At 49.7% G+C, this 23,508-nt stretch overlaps 1 pseudogene across 1 annotated transcript; it reads right to left on the minus strand.

Annotated features, from left to right (window-relative positions):
* Positions 1–19,894: 19,894 nt before the first annotated feature.
* On the minus strand, positions 19,895–20,423 carry LOC308491601 (ferritin light chain-like; annotated as a pseudogene). Its single transcript has one exon. The product of its transcript is annotated as a ferritin light chain-like (transcript).
* Between the last annotated feature and the right edge of the window lie 3,085 nt (positions 20,424–23,508).

A 23,508-nucleotide genomic window follows, 5' to 3' on the forward strand; every position in this document is an offset into this window, starting at 1 on the left:
AAATTGTACGGACAATTGTAAAACGTGTACAAAGACTTTCTGTGTACTCTTAGTTCCCTACATCCATTTATCATTCATGTCAACGCCGCCCACTTTTTGTCTAAAAAAATTTAAGAGTAAGTTGCCGACGTGATGCCCCTTACCCCTAAATATTCCAGTGGGTATTTCCTATAAATTGGGGCACTCTCTCACCTAACCAGCGCAATGATCAAAAACTGTCAATACAGTACTATTAGCTAATCTATAGACTTCATTCACGTTTTGCCCACTGTCCCCAGAGTAAAGCCTGGAGCACGCATTGCACTCTGCGGTCATGTCCCTTTAGTCTCCTTTAACTTGGAACATTCTTAGTCTCTTTAATTTGGTCTGTATTCCCCTGTCATGACCTTGGCATTTTTGAGAAGTCCAGTCCAGTCATTTTGCGGCGTGTCCCTCCGTCGGGGCCTGATAGTTCCTCCCACAGCGAGCTTCTCAGAGGTGACTGAGATCTCCTCACTGCCCGGCTGTAGTGGCTGTCCACTGCACCCAGAGGAAATGCACACTCTCCACCAGCCCCTGGAACAGGCCGCGGCCCCCGTCCTCAGACGTATCTCCCCGTTCGAGGCCCACCTCCCCAACCCCACCACGTTACTCTCTGCCCTCTTATCCTGCCATGCTTTTCTTCATGGCATCTTCTGCCACCAGAATGTGGGCCCTGGGAGGACAGGGATTGGCGCGTCCTGCCTGTCACTGTATACCCAGCACCACAGCAGCGCCTGCCCTGGCACTCCTCTCTAGGGGCTGATGGAGGGTTGGGGGCTCCCTGTCTTCTCACTTCTTGATGACCCTTGGCCCATGTGGGTGCCTCCTTTCTTCAGTAAAGTATCTTCCTTAATGCAGCCCCTGCGATGTTGTAGGATTTGTTCCAAGCCCTGGTGCACGACGGGGGAGACTCAGGAAGGGTCCTTTGTATGACACAGACAGACCGGGAGTCCAATTTCACTGTGTTACTTTCTAACTGTGTGGCTTTGGGCAACTTGCTTAACATCTCTGAACCTCTGTTTTCTCATCTGGAAATAGGAAATAAGAATACTTAGCTTGGTGAGATGTTGGATAGAGAGTTGATCTAATGAATGTAGAGATACCTGACCTGTAACAGGTTCTTTTGATCTATCTTTTTCTCCTTGGTGAAATGATAAGACCTATATCTTCAGGAGAAATTGGAGGGGAGAAGTAGTGATGGGTTGAATGGCGGCCCCCGTGAGTGTGACCTTAGTTGGCACAAGCGTCTTTGTAATAATTAAGTACTGATATAATTAAGTACCTTGAGATGAGATCATCCTGGATTATCCAGCGGTCCCTCACTCCAATGACAGATGTCATATTTATGAGAGATACACAGAGACACACAGAGAAGACGGTATGAAGATGGAGGCAGAGGGATGTAACTACAATTCAAGAAACACCAAGGATTGCCGGCAGCCACCAGAAGCTAGGAGACAGGCATGGGACCAGTGATTCCCAGAGCCCAGCCTGCCAGCACCTCGATTTTGGACTTCGGACCCCTAGGGCAGTGAGAGAATAAATTTCTGTTGTTGTAAGTCACCAAGTTTGCGGTGCTTTGTTACTAATACAGGAATGAACTTTGGCAAAACAACAGATGGAAGTTCCTGGCCCATAAGGAGCCCTTTTTGGATGGGACTTAGCACACTCAGGGATTCATTCTGTCTTCTCGGCACTGTGGGCGGAGAGCAGGAAGTGGTGGAAGCCTCATGAGCCAGAGGGGTCCCCATGTCCCTACCCTTAGTAGAAGGGAGGAACCTTCCCTGAGGTTAACCTTAGAAAGGGGAATTGTGAGAGAGTGGCCCAGTCAGCGGGGGATTGTAGGCTTCCTGGAACCAGGCAGAGGGAGTTTGGGTGCCTGCAGTTAACAGGGATTGTCTGGGGAGGCTGGCTGCCAGTACCAGGGACCCTGGGGCCTTAGGAGCCAGTAGGATATTACAGCTCATCGGTGGTGGTGGGGAGAGGGAGCCGCTGGCCTGTGGGAGCAGGCCACCCCCATAGCTCATGGCTGGGACAACACAGATCAGGACTGTGGCCCCTTTTCAGATAGCTCTGCCTGCTGCACCAGTCTTCCTCCCAACCCACTCCATTTCCAACGCATCATACGTTTCCTAGGAAAACTTGGCGTCGTTTACCTGAATCTAACATGCAGCCTGGCTCCTGCCTCGGCTCAGTAATTTCCATGACACCTCCAGGAAGCAGGTGCTAGCAGCACAGAGCCCATGGTCCTTATGTGACCAGACACCAGACTTAGGCTGACTCTTATCCAGAGGCATCCACAGAATCTCTGCAGCCCCCAAAGGAAGGCCATGCGTGCCAGTGGATCCCAGGCAAGGCAGAGCTAGCAATAACACTTGCTTTCCAGGTTCCCTGCCTGAGCTTTCTTCTGGGAAAAGCCACCCCCCAGTTGCTACAAGTCAGTTGGGCCAGAAGGTGGGCTGGGGCGCCCATGCCAGTTGCATGATCTCCCCACTGCACCCCCATCTCTGTTAGGGCCAGCTCAGGGGCTGCTCATGATTTCTCCTGCGTGGCTCGTGCACCAGGCTGGAAGAGGAAAGCTGCTCTGGGAATAGCAGACCCCAGGGAGCCCGGACCCCAGGAAGCACGTGGGGGAGGCAGCTGTTTCACACCCTGTCACAATGGAGGTAGCACTTTCCTTTTTGGGGACTGGCAATGTGACCTACTTCCTGGTAACAAGGATGCTTCTTCAGCACTTGGATGGAAAAGGCAGGTGAGGAACACATTCCTCCCCAGAGAGAGCAAGAAAGAGAAAGGTCCGTGCCCCAACGTGTTCCACACATTGTTCCCCGGCCCAACCCCCTCTCAGCTTGTCCATCTGGAAACCCTTCCCTGTGCTTGGTAAGCCAGCTTGGGGGACTCCCCTGGGGCAGCCTTCCAGCACCCCCCCCCATGCTGAGCTGCCCACGCTTGGGGTGAAGTCACAGCTTTTAGAGTTGAATACTGGGTTCTATATCTGGATGGCTTAAGGTTCTGCCCATGGTAATGAGGGACCAGGGCAAGGAGGGGAACTTCTGAGGCCAGGGCGAGCCTGAGCAACCACCCACAATTTGAGGCTTCCTGACCACTCCTTGCCAAGGGCAGGCAAGGTCCCAAGGGACAGAACAAGGCCACTTCCCTGGCCTTTACTGTCTAGCCAGTTCTGGGGACCTTCTTGGGCCATGCTGTGGACTAGGCTGACCATGTCCAATATCACATGACCCTGACTCCCAGCTGGCCCATACACTGCAAGCTTGGGGCCATGAAATCCACAGGCTGTGAAACTGAAGGTGCTCAGGGCTGTCTCCCCTCGAGTGCACGGAACAAAGGGGTCCCCATTAACACGTGAGCTACAGGGGCAATTAGGATGAAATGATCTATAATTAGGTCAGATTGTAGTAGGGTTCAGTAGGACCTGGATTTTCCAACAGTGACTTCAACTCAGTTCCCCATAGCTGCCTTATCCAGCCCTCTCCTGAGCCTGGTGTGGCCACACCTGCCATACAAGTGAGTGCTTCCACTCAGACTACCTGTAGGCCACTTCCTGACACTTCAAGTGGCAAGAGTGGAACTGGCTGCGGACATTTCACTTGACCTAGTGATTCTTGCTGGGCGAAGGTGGAGCATGGCTTCCCTTCCTTCCTCTCTTCCTTATTTTGTCCACACTAGGATTTTTCGTTGCAAACAGCAGAAATAAATCTTGGCTTACTTAAACAGAAAAGGGGTTTATTGCAAAGGCATTGGGTAGGCAGCTTGCAGAATGGCTGGCAGGGGAGGCTGATGGGTCAGAAGCAGACAGGTCAGCCCTTAGGTGTGGTCTGATTAGGACATGGCTGTGCCCTGGCTGCCACTGGTCACTGGACCGCTGGACTCAACTCCATACCACTGCCACCTGCTCTCACAATCCTAGATACCACCGCCCTGGTGATGAAATGAAATCTGAAGGACTTCTGCTTTTCTCTCTCTCGTCCACACTTGTGTCCCAGATGGGGGTCATGTGACAGGCTGGCAGAAGTGCAAGATTGGGAAAACACACATCTGGGTCTTTTGGGTTCTGTAGAGAGAAGTAAGACTTGCCATTGCCATTTCTACAAACCCAGGAAATGGGCTCAGGGGCTGGGCAGCAAGAAAGTGATGAGGACGTGCTGTGCCGTGGGCCTATCCAGTGCAGGACACTGAGGGTGACAGCAGAGTCAGGCCCAACCCCTGCCACTAGGGTGACAATACAGGCACGAAAAATTGTAAATAGGAATCAAAAGGTCACAGTGTTAGTACAAAGAAGGGGGCACTAAGTCTGGCCTCAGTTTTCCCATCTGTAAAATGAGAGTAGGAGTGGTAGTGCTTGTCTCATATGGCTGTTTGGAGGTATAAAAATAGTGTATGTAAAACACCTTCTGTTGTTTTGACACTAATAGCAGGTGTTCTCTTTGAAGAGGCAGTCAGCAAAGTGGTCAGTGACATTGTCGCTCCTTGCTTTGGGGTGCCAGTAGCCCCCACCCACACCTCTTCAGAGGCAGAATAGTGGGGTGGTTAAGACCACAGGTTCTGGAGCCTGTTTGACTGAGCTTGAAATCCAGTTCTGATACATACTAATAAGGGAGCCTTGCGCGACTTGCTTTACTGCTCTGTGCCTCAGTTTCCCCATCTGCAGCATGGCGATGGTCACAACTTGACTTCACAGGATTGCTGCGAGGATTACGTGAGTAACACATAAAGCTTTCTGAGCAGTGCCTGGCACTGGCCACGATCTCAATAAGTGTTAGTAATTTTTATTAGTCAGAGGTCCATTGTGGGCGCAAAGCCTTGACAAACTCCAGACGCCCTGCTTCGGATGGAGACACAATTCACACGTGACAACTAAGGAACTGTGTGGCACAGAGTTATTCACGGCCTAAGGGAGCCATTCAGACTCTATATCAGCAGGGCCCTCCCCTCCCCAACATCACTGGCCCAGACCCTCAAGCTCACCGGGGCTGTGAGTTTCGAGCTCTCGCAATGCTGCAGCTCCCGGCAGAGCTCCTTCTCGTCGCCAAGTCCCTGTTCCTGCACCTGAGCCCACCATCTTGGTTTGGCCTCATCACAACTTTCCATGGTCCATTCAGTCTTGCTCAGGATTTTGAACTCCATAGACTTGAGGGATTGGAGTCTGGTCAGGTCAGTATCTCCCGATCACTCATTGCAAGTCTTCTCTTGGGAGCAGCCTTACCATCCCTCCTGCCTTCCTCTTTCTCTAGGACAGCAGTTCTCAAGAAGGCATGATCCTGCCTCCCAGGGGACATTTGGCAATGTCTGGAGACGGTCTTGATTGTCACAACTGGAGAGGAGGGTGCTACTGGCATCCGGCCGGTAGAGGTTAGAGATGCTGCTAAACATCCTACAGTAGATAGGACCGTGCTGCACATCAAAGAACTTTCCAGACCCATACAGAATTTTCCAGTGCTGAGATTGAAAAATCCCATTCTAGGAATTCTGCTGAAAAAAATGGTCTATATTTGTTTGCAGGACAAAAGTACAAAGAAGAAAGCAAAACCCCCCAAATCTCACTACCCAGAGACAACCACCGTTTACATTTTGGTGATCGTCCCTCCCAATTTCTGTCTCTGCATGTTTACATGTAGATTTATAGACGTGTGTAATCTGACAGAAATATGCTTATGCTATATATGCTATTCTGCTAACTCCCCGCCCCCCTTTTCACTCAGCAACATACCATGGGCATCTTTCCACTGTAAACAAATGTAGATTTGCAACATCCTTTTTAGATGTCTGCATGGCATTCCATAGTAGGGATGTAACACTTTATTTAGACAATCCCTTATTGATGGATATTTAGATCATTTCCAGTATTTTGCTATTATAAACACTACGATGATGAATATCGTTGTATATCCATCTTAGTGCGCTTGTCTGAGTAAATCCTTAAGATAAATTCTAAGAGTGGAGTTGCTGGCCAATGAATAACATGCCCTTTTAGGACTTTTGATACTCAATGCCGAATTACCACTTGGAAAGGAACATTAATTTACATGACCTTTAACAGGGCATCTCTTTGCCCTTTCACCCACACAGGATATTATCAATTGTCTTTAGCTGCAAAAGGATTTTTTTTTTAACTAGCAGAGAATAGCCAGGAATGCTGAAAGCTAAGTGTGTAAGTTTCTCCTTGGCAGTTGAATTTGATGTAACCCTTCTGGAGCCTGATTTTCTGTCTCCTCTCCCTGATCCCCCCTCTTTTTGTAGAGTCCTCAGCCAGGCCAGAGTGGGTGAGGGGAGCTTGGTGAGCAGACTGGGGCTTCCTCACCCCTTGGTTCTCTCCATTTGGTTGCGAGCACTCTTTGGTCTCCCTTTCTCTATGTTCCCTGACTTTTAAGAACTTGAGATTGTGTTGTCATCAGGGTGGTCTCTATCTATGGCTTTGAACTGAAGCCACCTGCTCTTTATGGCCTAATTGGGGCATTCTCTTACTCCTCGTGAGGACTAACATAATAATAACCCATATAGACAAAGTGGCTTCATGATTGGAATGTGTGGGTTTTCTTTCGTTTGGGGTTTATACTACTTCTCTAAACAACCCGTTATTATTACTCTCGCCCCTGTTTCTCTCAATGCAGCAACTGAGGCTCAGAAAGAGGAAACAATTGGCCCAGGTCCCACTGCAGGTGAGTGGCAAGGCTGGGATTTGAACCCAGGCCTTCCATTGTAAAATGTAGCCAGGATTTGTCTTGACCAGGCACCGTAAAACATGCAGACACAGAAATGACAGTGGTGAAGAGAGAAGTTAATACTCACAGGTCCCTGGAAACAGGAGGGGCTGCATGGCATGCAGGGCTACACAGAGAAGCATCAGGGGTGGTCAGGAGATAGAAGGAGCAGGGGAACGCCTGGGTAAAAGGCTTTATTGCCAGATGTGCCTCACCAGTAAATTCCTAGAATGAAAGCTTTAGCATGTAAGTACTGTATTTTAGAATGGTGTGGTTTATGTCTCTGCAGTCAGGATGCATCTTGAAGTTGAAGTGCATATTTCATGTTACCAGGCAGTAGAGTGTGTTAGTTAAAAGAGAGGTCAGTTATTGAATGACTTTCGTTCAAATTTTGGTTCTACCAGTTCTTTGCTGTATGATCAAATTCTTTAACCTTGCTGCCCCTCCATTTCCTGTGTGCAAAATAGTGCTAGTCATGCTATCTATCTCATCTAGCTGTGGTGAGGAATAAATAAAAAAATGGTTCTGATTGAGCATAGTGCCAAACACACAGAAAAGTCTCAATAAATACTAACTATTGTTTTTATTTGTATCCCCCAAAGCCAAAATCAAATTAATGGTTGGAGAGTCGGGGGTCTTGACTACAAGCCACAGAAAGGAACAATTATAGTGAAAGGGAACTTTTACTGTAAATGTTTGGAGAAGCATTAGGCCTCACAGAAGTGATGGGAGAGTGTTCTCCCCGCCATGCCCACCCAATCCCAGAACAGTCAGCAACAGCAGCTGGCAAGTGAAAAAGGGGGTGAGTGGGAAGGAAAAAGAATGGCCTGTCTCACCCTCTACCCAGAAGGCAGGCAGCTTTGCAGCAAGCCTTGGTTTTCATCCAAGCACCCCATAAGCTTTTCCAGGACACTGATTTGAAACCAGGCTCTGGTTGGGTGTCAGGGGTATGGTTATGGGTGAAAGTGAAATGAAGGTGAGTCCAGGAGAGCCTTTACCATCTAGAAGCTCTCATTCTAGAGTAAAAGGCTGGCACATAAAAGGTAATTACAAAATGGTTGGATGCATATAATTTAAAGACTGATCTTTATCGAGTACCCATGTGCTAGGGACTTTGCCTGAATGATCTCACTTAATTCTCGTGACAACCCAGTGAGATGGGTATTGTTATGCCCATTTTACAAATAAAGAAATTGGAGCTCAAAGACGTTAAGTGGATTTGAATTTGGTCCTTTCTGACTCCAAAGCCATGCTCTTAACCACTCTGCTGTTCAATGACACGCAGAAGCAGCCGCTAGGGGTGAGGAGTGGAAAATGGGCTTTGAGAGGATGTGCCGATAAGAGACAGAAGTACATTCCAGAAAAATGAATCAGCGTTTTCAAAGGCTGCATACTTGTGTGGGTGTAAGGCATTGTTTGTATAGCTGCTAATTGGCATTTATTGAGCATTTACCACTTTTCAGGCACTTTACAATCTTCACAGCTTGCTACCTATTCTTATCTGCATTTTTATAAAGAAAGGACCTTAGGATCAAGGAGGGGTTGCCCAGAGACACACAGACAATAAAGGAGAGAAGTCAGAACTAGAACCCAATTCGACCTCACTCCCCAGGGGTGTTCTTTCCCGGCCCTGCGGCTGGAAATTAACAGCAATGGGGCCCGCCCCCTGCTTCGAACCTGACTCCTCCACCACCACAGCGATTGGCTCAGATGTGAACACGTGACCCAAGCTAGTCCAATCAGAGTCAGTTCTGGGCTTTGAAAAAGTGCTTCTGGAAAGCAGCTTTATGCCTGCGTGCCCTGAACTGCCTAGGAGGGCCGGGGCTGAAGCTTTGGTAGTGAAGGGAACGAGGACGGGCTGCGGCAGTGGGCTGGAGCTGCAGGGGCGAGGCTGCAGACATGGGCGGTGGGAGAACCCAAATTCCCACATGATGTGCAGAACTGGGGGTGAGGGTGAATCCCCCCCGCTCTACTTTGGCACCTGGTGGCCGCCAGTGCCCCTGACTGAACCCGGCAGGCAGAGCCCATCTGTGGGGGAGACCAAGTGTTCTGTTTACTGCGAGACCATGCTATAAATGACGCTGGGGAGAAGCAGGCACTACTTGTTCTTTCCCTAATAACCGCCCACCAGACTTGCAGACACAGTGTCTCACGTGGGTCATCAGGCAACTGCATTTCATGTCCCAGTAATAAATGGGAGGCTGAGATTACCGTCAAAAAGCAGTGTGGACTCCTCCATGCGATGGCGCGGTGCCTGTCACTGTGAATAATGATTCGTTCTTTCCATACCTCCAGCATGCCAGTCTCGCTCCAGCCGCTGGCTTTGGCACACCCAGTTCTCTGTGCCTGACATGCTCTTCCCCCATCTCTTCACCTGACCACCCCATCGTCCAGGTCTCAGCGTAAGCACCACTTTTCCCAGAGGCCTGCTTGGACCTCGTGAGGCCGAGCTGGAAGCGTCTCTCCCCAGCCCTTGTGGGTCCCGTCTACCAAGCAGAGGTCAGCCTGCCATGTAGCCAGGCTTCCAGCTTCCCAAGGGCAGGGACACCTTCCCTCGAGGTCTCGCCTCTCTTCCCAGTGCCTGACACACACTATCACCCAAATACAGACAGAGGGCAGGGACTGTGTCTGACTCATCTCTGGACCAGCTCCAGCCAGGGCCAGCTTCATGGGCCTGTCACACCAGACTGTGCTCAGAACGGCCCTGTGCTTGGGGTTTAATGCTCCACGGTCACCATCTTGAAGTTGTTATTGATCGTATCTTTAAAGTTGCGTTTCGTGAGTGAAGTGTCATGGGACAATGGAGCATGCACTGGGGACATAGAGCCTCCGCTCAGGTGCAGTCCTGCCTTCCATCGCCTCCCTCGCGTGGGTTCTCAAGCATTTATTTCTCCTCTCCTCGCACCCAGGACACTGCCTGGCTTTTCCATCCCTGTCCCCTCACTGCTGCTGCCCTCTGCCCAAGCAGGAGCCCGAGTGTAGGCACACAGGGACTTGGGATCAGTTATGCACACTTGGTAGCATTCATACAGCAGGCGTGGTCCCCACCCTGGGTTAAACACAACAGTGGTCTGGTGGGTGGCCAGCCAGAGGCTGTGTCTTAGCGAGGCCAAGCCTGATTCAGGTTTTAAGCTGATACTAGCATCAGAGGTTTAAAGATCCTCAAAGCTCTCCCATCTGCCATGGGTGGGGCAGCACACAGGGAAGGAGAGATGCCTGGTTTGACACCCCCAGGCCCTGCCCCATCTAGGGCATGTGGTATCAGGCCAGTGACTGGCAAAAGGGGGACCCAGCATTCATCCTACCCAAATAAGAATGTGGGTGCCTGTAAGCCTCCAGTACTGTCTCCTTGCTAGTATTCCGGAATCCAGAGTGCTCCAGCAGCTGGCTAAGCGCCTGGGGGAACGAAGGGTGGGGGCGACGTGGTCTCAGAAGCCTCTCTCTCTCTTCCTCCTTTCAGCCTTCCTGTGTTTGGCTTGTTTATCTCTGTGGCTCGCTCCAGGCGCTCTCCTGGGATGAGCCACAAAATACAAATTGTGTAATTGCAGTGACTTTGTTTGTGAATTAAATGCCCTGTTATTTACATTTAAAACTGGAGTTACACAATATAAAGATGAACAGTAAATTCATACTAATAATTTAAAATTTGTATATTTCTGTACTTAAAATGACACCAAATAACAAATGAAAAACACCATAAAAAGTCAAGAGAGAGGCCATGGAAGAAAGAAGAAACTGTCTGTGTACCTCTCCTTAACAGTACGTTTTTCCTGCTCTTTGAACAAGGAGCTCTAAATTTTCATTTTGTACTGGCCCTACCCCAGCTCGTGTTTGCTGAACGAAAGACTAAATAAACAAATATTTTAATTAAAAAGTGGAACATGTTCATGATCTTATATTTCCTGACAATGCTAGATGTAAGCAGGATTGCTGGCATGTTGTGAAATACAAGAATATCTGAATAATACAATTACTCTTGAATCATATACACCTATTGTTGGATTTATTTGCTGCATGTCTACAAAGTTAGCACAGTTTACTCAGCATCAACATTCTACTCTCACTCCAGACCCAGTCCTGGTCCTGCTAGAGTAGCTTGTATTAGACTAATCCTTCCACAGATGGCAATTATAAACTCTGAACAAAATTCAAAAACAACTGTTTAAAGATGACAGAGAGTAAACAAAAGCAGACAAAAACTAGAGCCACTTCAACCCATGAAAACGGGAAATATACTGACTGTGACACACACACACACATGCACACACATATTACACAAGCTCTGTGGGAGGAAGATCCTTGTCTATCTTATTGATGGCACAGAGTAGACAATACATTTTTGTTGTCAAATGAATGTTTTGTTTGGTGTACATCTTTTTTTCCAGTGAGGTTTATTGAAGCATGGTTTACACAAAGCAAAATTCACACTTTTTAATTGTACCATTTGATGAGTTTTGACAAATGTATATAGATTTGTAGCCTCTGCTACACAAATTCCATCACCACCAAAAGTCTCAGGGGCTGCTGTTGTCGAAAGTGGACGGGTTCCAGGTTGGATTGGCTCCAGGCTCTGTTCCTTACTAGCCGGGACCTTGGATGTCCTCTTCTGTAGAACAGGGATAATAGTGAGGTAGCCTGGTTTTGTGGCTCTTTGCTTTCTGTGCAGATAGTAGGATTTTGTGTGCTGGCCTCCCTATGATTGGGTGGGGCCATAGGAATAGTTGTAGCCAGTGAGCTGTGAGCTGCGAGCAGAAGTGTCATGTGTCACCTTCAGGTTGGAGCATTTAATTACTTGAATCCAATCTTCCCTTTTTGTGTCTTGGCTAACCTGTATACAGATGGGGCCTTAATCTGGGTCTCTAAGTAAAGATCGCAAAGAACAGCACCCTAGCTAACATATGTTTATGAGCACAAATAAGTGCTTTTTTGTATCAGCCATTAAAATTATGGGGGCTATTTGTTACCACAGCATAATCTTGCCTCTCCTGACTGATACAAATCTCTGCTTCCCAATGTGGTTGTAAAGATTCACTGTGAAGGTACATGTAACCTTCTTGGTGCTGGACCTGGCAGGTATTAGTGCTCATTGAATGGCAGCTGTTATTTTATTATGGTAAGAATACAACAAGAAACAGCTGTATTCAAATTCCAGATTTGCCCTTAACCCTCTGGATGACTTTGGACAAGTAACTTAACTCTACAAAATGGGGGTAATAAGACCTCCCATGGGAGTTCCTATGAAGATTCCAGGAGGTGAGATGAGAGGAAGTGTTTTTTGTGGTTTTCAGGCTCCAGAGTCAAGTGCCTAGGTTCAAATCCCTCTGGTACCACTTATTAGCTGCTATGTGACCTTAGGCAAGTCAGTTAAACTCTTTGCACCTCAGTTTCCTCATCTGTAAAATAGGGATCAGAGAAGTACCTACTTTAAAGGGCTATTGGGAGGATTAAATAGGTAATATATACAAATGATTAAAAGGTTGCCTGACATACAGTAAACCCTCCATAAATCTGGGCTCTCATTATTATCCGTTGGGCAATATAGAACAGTGATGGAAAGCCCCAGCGTGGATTCCGGCCCTACCTCTTATTAGCTGTGTGACCTCGGAGCTGTCATATTGCTTCTCTGAGTCTCCCTTCCCTCATTCATTAAACAAGGATAATACCACCTGCCCTGAGGCATCTTGTGAGGGTTAAGTGATACAACGTATGAAAATGCTCCCTGCAGGGCCTGACTGGCTATGATGATTTGGGCAGCAGGTGCTCTTTCCAAAAGACGTGAATAAAGACCCAGCACATAGTCAGTGCTCTGTCAATATTTGTCCCTCTGCCGGCCCTCATCTGGAGCCATCTCTCCCCTTGCTTCCACATTTGCACCATATGCAGAGTTGGGGCACTCTCCCCAAGGGCCATGACGAGGGTGAGGCAAGTGAGATGCTGAGAGCCTGCTCTTCCCACTTTACAGAGGGGGGAAAGCAAGGCTAAGCTGGGCAAAGATGTTGCCTCCTGATCTGGTGTGGTTGGTAACCACACTGGGGTGGGACTTTGTTCTCTGCATCCCTAACCACCCCCACCCCAGCTGGAAAGGCCACGGTCCTGCTGGCGCCCGGGCAGGCCCGCTGCTGCCCGCCTGTGCTTTGTGGTGGGACAGTGAGCGTGGCAGCTGGGCTCCGTGGGCCAGGTGGCTGAGGGGCGAGTCTCTCCCCTGGGCATTGGCAGCCACTCTGGTTACCCTCTTGGATTTCCTCATTCCCCAGGCTCGGCACTGGGTGGGCATTTGGGGGCTGGTGAAGCGCTCAGAGCCTTCCGTGCTCGCAGGCCCAGGAGTGCCGCCTGAGCTGGGGTGCCCCAGCCAGGACCACCATGGCAAGAGCCGGTCTCCAGAGAACCTGTCCCCAGCGGCCACATGGGGGTTATGAGACCCTGTCCCTGAGGAGTGAGCTGAAGGCCGGGAGCTGCCAGCAGCTGCAAGGTAGGAAAGGCCCCGCCAGCCCCGCCAGCCCTCCCCAGCACACACCCCTGGGGAGGATTATGCTGGGGACTCTCAGGGGGCGACAAGAGGGACCACTTGTTTTTCTCCACCTGCCCAGCACCACACATGGGTCCAGCCCTGACTCAGGCCTGGCCTGGTGCTGAAGCCTCAGCCCAGCTCAGAATAGAGCCGCCAATCTGGGGTCCCTGAGCTGAGCAGGAAAACGAGGGATGCTGAAGAAGGAGGAGGCCAATCAGTGGGTGTTGGGACATTCAAATCTTCTTTTTAAAAACAGGCACCAAACCAGATTTGTGCTTCATGATTAAAATGTACCGAGCGCTGTACCAGTCTGCTCAGCAGCCATAACCAAATACCACAGGTTGGGCGGCTTAAAGGACAGCCATGGATTTTCTCACAGTCTTGGAGGATGGAAGTGTAGACCAAGGTCGAGCAGGGTCGAGTTTAGGGGTGGAACTCTCTTCCTGGCTTGTAGGTCGCCACCTTCACACCTTGCCTCACGTGGCCTCTTCTCTGTATACACGTGGAGAGAGAGCATGAACCCTCTGGTCTCTTTTTATAAGGACACCGATCCTGTTGGATCAGGACTCACCCTCATCTAACCTCCGGACCCTCTGCAGAGAATACGCTAAGGAGGGTGCCATGAGAAAGTAGAAAGATGGGTCAAGAGCACGTAAATAAACCCCAGAAAGACAGTAGGTGCTTGGGCCAGGGTGATGAAAGTGGCCGGATTCTGGACACATTTCAAAGGAAGAACTGAGGTGAATTAGATCTGGGGTGGGACAGAAAAACCAAAAATGGTCTCAAGAGTTTTGACCCAAGTAACTGGGAGTCCAGATGCTGTTGCCTGAGGTGGGGGAAGGGTGTGGGAAGAACAGGTTTGGGGGGGGTGGGGGTGAAATCCAGAGTTCAGCCTGGCATGTGTCAAGCATGAGTTGCTCATTAAACAACCAGGTGGGAATGTCCAGGGGATGATTGGATAGATGATGCCATTTCAGGGGAGAGGTCCAGACTAGAGATATAAACGGAGAGTCTCCAACCCAGGTCCTCCCTGTCCGCCTGGAACAAAGGTGTCTTTTTCACCCAGGGAGGGTTTTGGGTAGTCATTCTATGTTGCAGTGTCCATCAAGTGACTGTCCTACTCCAGGCCTGTGCTCGGCCCTTCAGCCCTTCGCACACATTCTGTCTGGTGTTCCCCAAGCCTTTGAAGCACCACTGTCACCATCCCCACTTTGCAGATGGAAACAAGAAGGCTCAGCAAAGAGAAGTGAGCTGCCCAAAATCATCAAGGAGGAAGAGGCAGAACTGGGATTTGAACCCAGATCTGCAGGGACACCAGGGGACCTTCAAGTGTTAAGCAAGGGGCTGGCCAGTTAAATTCCTCTCGATGCAGCCTCGGATGGTGGAGGCCATTGTTTTTAAACCATTCGGGCAGCAGATGCCCTTTCCAAAGGCTCAGAGAGTGTGCCAGGAACACCAGGTGGGGGATAGAGATCACGTGGCCAGGAAACGCTGAACTTGCTCAAAGCCTCATGTTTCTGATCCTTTTGCCTTAGGCATCCCCAAGGCTGATCACTGGGGAAATTGAGGCAGCACACCTACCATGCTCCTTGAAATCCTGGCCCAGGTCAGCTCCCTCTCTGCCTCGCACGTCATACACAGTCCCCTACCCACGGTTTGGGAGGGGCTGATCGCAGACTTGGGGACGAAAGCCTTTCTCTTCTCGGTCCTCTGGTACCTTCTTCACTCTCTGAGCCTTGTTGGCTGCAAGGCTGCTGCACCGGCTGGCTCTCGGAAGCCCACACATCTGAGCGAGTTAAGCCAACAAGGTGTGTTTGTGGCTACACAGAGGGCATGATGGGCGATGGGTGTGTGTGTGTGTGTGTGTGTGTGTGTGTGTGTGTGTGCGCGCGCGCGCGCGCAATGAGAACTCTGTTGGGATCTTGTGTCTTGAGAAGATGTGTGAGCTGTAGCTGTACACCAACAATACAGGTCTTCTCCCCAGAATGCTGAGCTGCCGCCTGGCCTCTGGTGGCAAGAAAGAGCCTTTTGTTTCCCCTGCATGGAGGAAGGCCTTTCTTGTCTGTTTGCTCAGCTAATAGGCTCTGCCTGATTGAAGGCCATTAATAAAGGCATCTGTTTGGATTTCACAAGTATATTTGAATTCCCAAGTCTTCCAGGCCATTCCAGGAGCAACCACAGCTAACACTTTCAGAACTCACACCCCAGCAGGACATATGTGGGATTAAACTGGAAACTGCCAGAATGGAAGTGTGCAGAGCAAGCACCTGGCATATACTGAGGACCTACTGTGTGTTGGGGGAGGTGGCCAGAGCCCTGCTATAGAGTCAGACAAACCTGTACACCACTGACTGGCTGTGTCATTTTGGGCAAGGGACTCACCTTTTCTGAGCCTGTTTCTTCATGTGCTCTGAGAACACAAACCACTAATTGCATGGGTTGTGTGGTATAATGTGTGCAGAGTAGTTGCACTGTCACCCCATTCATTTCCCACTCTATAAGGTAGGGATTAGCCATCCCCATTTTGCAAATAAGAACACTGAGGCTCAGAGGTCAAGTCATGCAGCCACGAAATTGGGTCTGCTGGGTTCCAGTGTCACTGCTAACAGCTAATCACTGCCTGGGACATTAGCCAGGTGAGCTCTTCAGCCTTCATAGCCTGTTCAGGGATTGGAACGAGGGGAGTGGCGTGACCTCATCAGCCCTTCTTGTTGAGACTGCTGCTGGCTGCTGGTAGGCTGCGTAAGGGAGCGTGGGCCTTCCCTGTGGACCCCAGACCCATCCCAAAGATCAGGCTTGGGCCTGGTGGCAGCTCAACCAGCTGTTTCAACACCACTTGCTGCTCTCAGCCTTCCAGTCGTGGTTTACATGCTCCATTCCTCCTGTCACTCAGGGCCCCACTAGAGGCTCTTCACCGGCCTCCTGCTCACCCCATCCTGGTGGATGTGGATTTCCATGTATGGACTGGACACGGTTCATCCAGACCCCAGGTTGACTTTGCACACAGATGTCTTTTTTCCCCTCTCTCCTCTAGCTTCCTGGAAGATGGCCCATTTGATTTTCAGAGGTGCTGTCACTGTAATTAACCTTCATTGAGTTCTAACTCAGGCTTCGTCTAGGAAGGACTCATGAAACAATTTATTTCTGCCACTTGCTTGCTGAGCGGTCAACCTACCTGATGGGATTTCACACTCCTGAACCTCAGTTTCCTCCTCTGTGAAATGAGCACGATAATGTTTGAAGGAGTCAGTGGGGTGACATTTACCTTAATCCTGGGGACGCTTAAAGGCGATAACACACATGGGCCTAGCATATTGTGGGGCACATTCATGAGTGAGCGGGAACCCCACGAGGGCAGGGCCCGTGTCTGCCTTGTTCTCCGCTATATCCCCAGAGCCTAGACAGGTCCTAACGGGGCTCGTAAGCGTGTGTTAAATGAATAGTAATAGCTATTGTCTGTCTCTGGGGGCTTCCACTTAGAGCTTCAAAATCCTGGTAGAGATTTCCTCAGAGACAAGATAGATGGAACAGTTCACGCGTACAGAGATGCCTGCAAGCAGAAAAGCACTTAATTAAATCAGTAGCCAAGTATTTAAGGAGCATCACTGTTCCAAATGACAGGCATTCCTGCTTGGGTATGGGGTGCCCAGAGTGGGAAGGGGCAGCCAAAGCTTGGTGCTTCCTGTGTGCCTGGTACCACACAAGGCTTTCTTGTATGTGCCTTATTGAATCCTCTCAAATATTCCTCAGAGTTAGGGTATCACCCCCATTATGCAATAGAGGAAACAGGATCAGGAGGGGACATGACTTGTCCAAGGTCACCCAGCAGGGATGACAGAGGAAGCCAGATAACGGCGCTGGAGAGAGTGTCTTTCTGTGTCTGCCCACCCCACCTCTGCTTTCTTCCAATGGCAGTAGGACCTCTCTTTTCCTTTGGGGAAATCCCCTCCTCTGCTCATGTGACCCAGGCTTGGCCCCCTGGTGGCTGGTTCTGGAGTGGATACTGGAGACAAGCAGGGCCAGGATGGTTCCTGGGGAAGAGGAGCTCTGTCTGCTGGGGTGATTGAGCTGGTAAGAGGGGTCCTGGGTATGGTGCCCATCTTACTCCTGAGGGAAGGCCCTCCTGAGACTGAAGCCAAGACAGAGGACAGCAGAGCCCCGGATGACATGGTTGAGCCCCTGAGGTCAGCTCTACCTTTCGGCTTTTCAATCTTGGGATCCAATAAATGCCTGCTTTGGCTGAAACCAGTTCACGTGATGTTTCTGTCACTTGCAACCAACACCATCGTGGCTTGTATCATCAATGTGGGAGACCAGATGAACCCTGAGAAATGGTAAATCAGGAGGAGGATGTGACTGATATGGATGAATTGAAGAAAAGACTTCCTGGATGAAAGAGAATTTGAACTGCGTCTCAAAGGGTCAGGGTAGTCAACCAGCCAACATGATGTTGGTTTGATCTTTTCTTCCTCCCTCTTTCCCTTTTTCTCTTTCCTGTCTTCCCTCTCCCTCTCCTTCTCCCTCTTCCTCTCCCTCTTCCTCTCCCTCTCGTTTTCATTTTCCCTCTCCTTTTCTATTTCTCTTTCTCCTTGGGGCAAAGCCTAATTGTTAGGGACAGTTAGGCAAAGGGTCTTCATCAAGATGACATCCTATGAGTTGACTCAGCGCTTTGGGAGAAAAAGTGACCTCTTCCCTCTTGGGCAGAGCTTTCTGTCCCAAGGAAGGGACTTGAGGGCATTAGAGAGGCAAGAGAGGAGTGTCATGCAGTATCAGCAAGGACTTGGGAATCAGATCTGGGGGCCAGTTCCCAGACCACCAGTTCTCATAGCTGGGAGAACTTGGGGAAACCTTTCAACCTCTTAACCCAACTTCCCTGAGCCTCCATTTCCATGTCTGTGAAATGGGCACACAATAATTTTCATAGGGTTGTTATGAGGATAGACAAGTATTGGTCATTTATTTAACAAACTGGAGATATGGCCTAGAATGATGGATGGTCTCCAGCCTTCAGGGCCTCCTACTTGGAGAGGGGAGGAAAGTGCCTGGCACAGGGCAGACAGGGCCTGGTACATAACAAGTCTCCTTCTTTACCCTCTTCCTGAATTGACAGAGGAATTAACTTGGGCTATAGGGATTTCAGCTAAGCCAAGGGAACAAACAGCCAGCAAGTGCCCCCCTGAGCCAGCACCCGGTCCTAAGCTGTTACCTGAAGGAAAGGTTTTGAGTGGTTGACTATGGACTCTGCATTTGGGGTTGACTCCTAGCTGTCTCACTCTCTGGTCCTGAATCCTTGGATAACTTACTTAAACCTCTCTGAGCCTCAGTTTTCACATCTATACAATGGGGCTTGTATCACCTCTTGTAAGGCTGAAATGAAGTTGAATCTTACTTGGCAAACATAGGATAAAAAGCCAGTTATCATTTGTGGGGATAGATATTATCATGCCCATTTTATTGATGAGGAAACTGAGGCTCAAAAAAGGTTCATGGTCCATTGGACCGGTCTCATTTTTCAGATCTTTCACCAAAGGATCTGAGCAGAGCCAGGCTTCCCATTTCAGGATCCCTGCTAGGATTGGGGTGTGTGTGTGTGCTGCAGTCAAGGACACCTCCAATGAGCCAGGACCTCATTGACTTGCCAGCTCTCCCTGACCTCTGGCTGCCTGGGACTGCTAACTCTCTGAGAAGGGGCTCGACTGAGTTTGCCTCCTTGTGATTGGGCTCCACAATCCCCAGCTGGGAGATCTGATGTGTTTGAGGAGACTTCCACCCCCAACCATTCCTTCCCAGAGTCCCCAGCCAAGGGCAGGAAGAGTGAGTAACAGCTCAGTACACATCGACCTGTTCTAGGGCTCATACCCTTGGGGGAGAGCTCTATTCCTGGAGCCCAGGAAGTGCCAGGGCAGCATTCTTGGCCAGCAGTTCCCCCTCCATCTTCCAGTCCTCCCTTTTTCTTCAGCCGCTGATTCCCCATCACTCGGAGCCAGCTGAGAGCAGCAATTCTCAGAGTGTGGTTCCTGCACTAATGGTACCAGTATTACCTGGATGCTTGGCTGAAATGCAAAGCTCCAGCCCCCACACCGACCCACTGTCAATGTCTGCTTGGGCTGCTGTCCCAAAATACTGCAGGCTGGGCAGTCTAAAGAACAGACATTTACTATCCCATAATTCTGGAAGGTGGAAGTCCAAGATCACGGCATCAGGAGGGTTGGTTTCTCCTGAGGCCTCTCTCCTCAGCTTACAGATGGCGTCTTCTTGCTGTGTCCTCAGCGAGGTCTTTCCTCTGTGTGCTCACGTGTCTGGTATTTTTTACTGTCTGTGTCCTAATTTCCTCTTCTTAAAAGGACACCAGTCGGATTGGATTAGGGCTCACTCTAAGGAACCCGCTTTAACTTAATTACCTCTGTAAAGGCCCTATCTCCAAATATAGCCACGTTCTAAGGAACTCAGGGTTAGGGCATCAACATAGGAATTTTGAGGGGACACAATTCAGCCCATAGCACTGTGTTTTTGCTGCGAGAAGCTTTATTGTTTCAATTTCGTCCACGGCCTGGGAGAGGGCTCCAGGGTGGTTACAAGGCTGCCTGGTGGTGGCAGGGAGAGACTGAGGCAGAAGCCCAAAGCCAGGGGGATGCAGAGGGACCCCTCAAAGGCCTCTGGGCTCCAAAGGCTCCCAGTTATGCTTGAGGGTGAGCCTCTCAAAGAGATAATCACCCAGCCCGGCCTGAGGGCTGGCCGACCTGCAGAGGGTAGTCAGGTGGTTGCCATCTTCTTGATGAGTTTCACCTCCTCATCCAGGAAGTGGTTCTCCAGGAAGTCACAGAGATGGGGGTCTGTGCAAGCAGAACCCAGCACATACAGATCCGAAAGGTCCTGGTTCAGGTTCTCCATGACCATGTGGCTTCCTTGGCATCTTGGGAAGGCAGCAGCAGGTCCTGGAACAGGGTGCAACCGCCATGCTGGTCCTGCATCTACAGGGGACGTTTGGCGCCCTTGTGCTTTTCCTCAGCCAACTCTCGGAAGAAGTGACCCAGCCCTCTAGAGCCACATTGTCGCAGTCAAAACAGAAGCCCAGAGAGAGGTAGGTGTAAGAGGCCCACAGATGTAGGTTGACCCGGTGGTTGGTGGCGGCCTCCATCTTTGGTGGAATAATTCTGACGAACTTGGGAGCTCATGATTGCTCAGCAATAAGGAGTTAAGATCAAAAAACAGTGTAGGCTGGTCTTGGAGGCCTAGGATGGTTGAGTTGGTTCTGAAGGTTGAGACTGGAAAAGAGGTTAGAGGGTGGTTGGAGGCTGGAAGAAGGGGCTTGCCTGGGTCTGTTCCATCCAAACACTGTTGTAGCAAGACACAGTGACCCCAGCACCTGAGGGCGCTGAGGGTTCTCCCATAGCAGCTATTGAATCAGGCACTCTGGAGCAGAGCCATGCCGGTTTTACGGAGCTCTCAGGTAATTCTGATGAGTCTTTCAGTGTGGAAACTGCTGGGCTGGGGCTTCGAGGGCCCACGAGCTGCCAGTCCAATGCTAGTCACTTAATCGGTCAACAACTTAATCGGTCTTAGCTACTGAGCAATGGGTGCTGGGGTCATTGTAAACAGACCTCCACTTTGTCCTCATGGAGAGCACGCATGGTCTGGACAGGGAAACCAACATGACAATTGATTAAAATATTTCATTAAATGATTACAAGTGAGCCCAGTGTTGCAAGGGAGACGTGAGAGGCGCCCTGGAACAGAGAAGGCTTCTCGGAAGAAGCGAGGTTGCAGCCTGGATCCGAAGGAAGCATGGTAGTTACCAGGCGAGGTAGCAGGTGGCTTCAGATGAGTGCCCAAGCCAAGGGGTCGTGTAGACCAGGAGGCTTGACTGTGATCACAGGCAGCCTAGGGCGTGTGCAAAGCGATTCCTTAGGGTGCAAGAGGAACGCAACAAAATCCCGATTGATTTTTCATGTTGTGTTTAATTTATTTAAATTATATGTGAGTATGTTTAAAACTATATAATAGGTTAACACAGGAATAGGCAGTAATTATTTTTAAATTAAAAAGTGTACAGATATTGGAGGTGTGCCGGAAAAATTTTTTGGATGGGGTGCATGTCAACACAGTTTGGAGGTCATGGATATAGTATATTAGAATATTGTGAAGGAAGAATATTGTAAGGAAGCGACAACAGCTCCTACTTAGCTGAGATCTCTGGGCTCTTGGGAGCAGCATTCTGATGGTGTGGTGAAAAACATGTTCTAGAGGTTCATAGCCTTGCTTTCAATCCCCTCTGCCCTTCTTATTAGCTGTGTGATCTTGGTTACAGTGTTCAACCTCTCTGTGCCTTGTTTCCTCATCCATAAAAGGTGAGTCATAATAGCCCATCACAGGGCTGTGGTGAGCATGAAACGAGGTCCCGCACGTCAAGGACTGAAAGCAGGGCCCTGCCCAGAGGAACACTCAATGCGTGTGAGTGATTTTTATTGTTGCTGTTATGGTTGCCTCTGCCATTTGCCTGGGCGTACCTCTAGGGTGGGACACCTGTCTGCTCCACTCTGCATCTCCAGCAGCCTGGACTCAACTTACTGTGTGTCCACGGGCAAGTTCTTTGTTCAGAGTCTCAGTCTCTCCTGGTGCAAAATGCGGACCTAGCTCAGCTCAGTGGTCTTCATACTTGGACACATAGAACTCCATGGAGCCCTGGGGCTATGGAGATGCCCGCTCCCCCCACCCCGCCCCAGGATGGGGTGCACTGAGCATCTTTATTTTCCTTTGTCTAATATACTGGGATTATGTTTATGATTTCCTTTGAACAAAGGAATCCGGTGTTTTAACAAAAGGTTTTAAAAGGCTCAAGTACAAACGGATGAGATGTTCTCCAAGGGCCTCCCAGGCCCAGAGCGGATGAATCTTGCTGCAAAATCATAATGGGCTAGCAGTTTAAGCCGTCCGTTATAAATGTCTTCCCTGGCACAGAGTTCGAGTTTCCTGCATGTAATCCTTGCCCCCATTAGGCCCGTAATGCCTGCACCCCAGGATACGTGATCCTTCTCAACCCAGGCTGCCAGCCGTCCCGCAGGATTTATGTATGGCTCCTGCTTTCCCTCACAAACACTGCCCCTCAGCTCCTTCCATCTTTCCTAATAAGTCATCTTCCTCACCCTTGGTAGTCTCTCTCCCTTTTCCCTGGACCGCCTCCAGCTGGCCTCTGTTTATGCAGCGGGCACATGCTCGTCGGGAGAGTCCAGGGGCTCCACGTGAGATGTTTGAGCTGACCTTGGAGCTGTGGCTCTCAAAGCTTTGGGGGACATCAGAATCCCCTGGATGTGTTTAAAATGCAGTGTTCTGGGCATCGCATCTTCTGATTCAGGGGCTGCCAAGGGGCCCAGGAATCTGAACATTTAAGTAACGCCACATGGGCTCTGGAAGAGCAGAGATGTTAGCCTGGGCTGAGATCAAGCTATCCAGCTGGAAACCACTCTCCCTTTCACTTCATTCATTCATTCATTCATTCATTCATTTAGCCAGCTGGCAGATCCTTACTAAGCACCCCTCGTGCCAGGCATTGTGCTGAGAATGAAAAGATAAGCCAGGCTTTGACTCTCCCCTTGCCAAGTGCACAGCACAGTTTCGGAGCTTCTGACCTCACGTCTAATAGAAAGAGGTATTAGACGCAGCAGGTTAAGGAGATGACCCAGGTTTGGGAATGAGACAGACATGCCACTCAGTAACTTCACGACTTCACATAAAGTACTTCACCTCTCTGAGCTGTGCTTTCCTGGACGGTTAAATGGTAATCATCACAGTATGTGCCACTTGGGGTTATTGGGAAGATAAACAGGGTCAAGCATGTGAAGCTCTTCACCGGTGACCGGCACACAGCAGTTCTCGGTAAACCGTAATGATTTCATTTTATTTGGAATTTGCTTTTGATATTTGGTTTCCGCTTTAATCACCCAAGTCATTCAGCAGAAGAAAAACGTATTTCTATACTTTGCTTTTTGTATTTATTTTTTTTTCCAGATCAAGGTCCCTTGGCCCCAGTACACCCTGGGCTGGGGCGTGATTAGTCCATCTCCAAACAAATCCACGGCCATATCTGTTCTTGGGTGGTGGCTGAGAGCTCAGGCTCTGGCACCTGGTGGGTTTGAATCCTGACCATGCGCAAGCCACTCCTCTCTGAACCTGAAGACAGTGTCTGCATCATAGTATTAACAAGGTGTTAAATAAAATGAGATATACAATGCTTATTAAGCAGTCATGAAATATTAGCTATCA

Source organism: Rhinolophus hipposideros, assembly GCF_964194185.1.
Source record: "Rhinolophus hipposideros genome assembly, chromosome: 23".
Taxonomy (NCBI): Eukaryota; Metazoa; Chordata; class Mammalia; order Chiroptera; family Rhinolophidae; genus Rhinolophus; species Rhinolophus hipposideros.